Source organism: Fopius arisanus, unplaced genomic scaffold, assembly GCF_000806365.1.
Source record: "Fopius arisanus strain USDA-PBARC FA_bdor unplaced genomic scaffold, ASM80636v1 scaffold00131, whole genome shotgun sequence".
Lineage (NCBI taxonomy): Eukaryota > Metazoa > Arthropoda > Insecta > Hymenoptera > Braconidae > Fopius > Fopius arisanus.
In genome coordinates, this window is record NW_011887870.1 from 20379 (window position 1) to 21928 (window position 1550).

Genomic DNA, 1550 nt, shown 5'->3' on the forward strand with positions numbered 1-1550 from the left:
AAACACTCCTTCCAATTTAACGTGTTCATTTTATAAGTAAAAGTGCAAATCATATTTAAATACTCGAGTTGGAGTTATTTCTTTTTTTAAACCTTCCCGCTTCCAGCGAGCAGAGTGCTTTAGCACTCCACGGGCAACTTACCCGCCCTCTTCGACCACATTGGAAAACGTCGTATAACAGCGCTAGTGTACTTATAGATTGCTAGCGTTTATACAAAGGCACGGTTGGGTGACCCCAGGGGCATCGTAGTACTGCACCTCAGGAGAGGGAGGGCGCCACACGCAATGGGGGTGTCTGCTCGTCAGCTGACTTGGTAACGGCCTTGGGAGCAGTGTCAGATGGACAAGTCGACGGGGTGAATATTGTTTTCTGCGTTACGAAATTGGTATTCAATGAAATTTCGCAATTTTTCGAAAAGTATTAGGGGAGCATGAAAATCCAGGAGGAATTTACTGAAATTGAAAAATTAAAAATCTTTAAAAAAGTAACAGGGGGGCACGAAAAACGAAGAGGTATTCACTGAAATTTTAAATTTTTCGAAAAGTATCAGGAGAGTATCAGATGAAAAATTTTAAACTTTCAGAAAATAAAATTCACCCAGCCGATCAGTCCCATTAACAGCGGGACTGCTACTGAGGCAGTTACCGAGTCGGCTGACGGGTAGAACCCCCACCATTGGATGCGGCCCCCTCTTTTTCTGGGGTGAGGTATTCCCGCAGAACTGAGCCACTCAGTGGGGGTTTGAGTGACCCCACCGGCATTCTGCCCCACCTCACCCCAAGAGAGAGAGGGGGCCGCACCCAATGGTGGGGTGTCTACCCGTCACCCGACCCGGTAACTGCGTCAGTAGTAGTCCCGCTGTCAGTGGGACCAGCTGACGTGGTGAATATTATTTTCCGCTCCACTGACACATTTTTGAAAATTTGGAATTTTTCAATTTCAGTGAATACCTGCTCGATTTTCATGTTCCCCTGATATTTTTTCAAAAATTTTGAATTCTCACATTTCAGTGAATACCTCCTCGATTTTTATGCTCCCCTGATACTTTTTCGAAAATTTCCAATTTTTCAATTTCAGTGAATACCTCCACGATTGTCATGTTCCCCTGATACTTTTTCGAAAATTTCAAATTTTTCAATTTCTGTGAATACCTCTACGATTGTTATGCTCCCCTGATATTTTTTCGAAAATTTCGAATTTTTCAATTTCAGTGAATACCTCCTCGATTGTCATGCACCCCTGATACTTTCTCGAAAATTTCCAATTCTTCAATTTCAGTGAATACCTCCTCGATCCTCATATGCCCCTGATACTTTTTTGAAAATTTTGAATTTTTCAATTTCAGGGAAATTCTCCTCAATTTCCATGTTCCCCTGATACTACGATGGTCGTGGGGTCACTCAGATCTGAGCTACTTTAGTCAGTCCTCTTTGATGTCTTCAGTCGATTAGTATTTTCCCAAAGAATGTATCGTCTCGCCATCTTCCTCTGGGGGTAAGTATTAAAAAATCCAAGATCACCCTGACCCCTCGAACTTCTATTCAAGTCC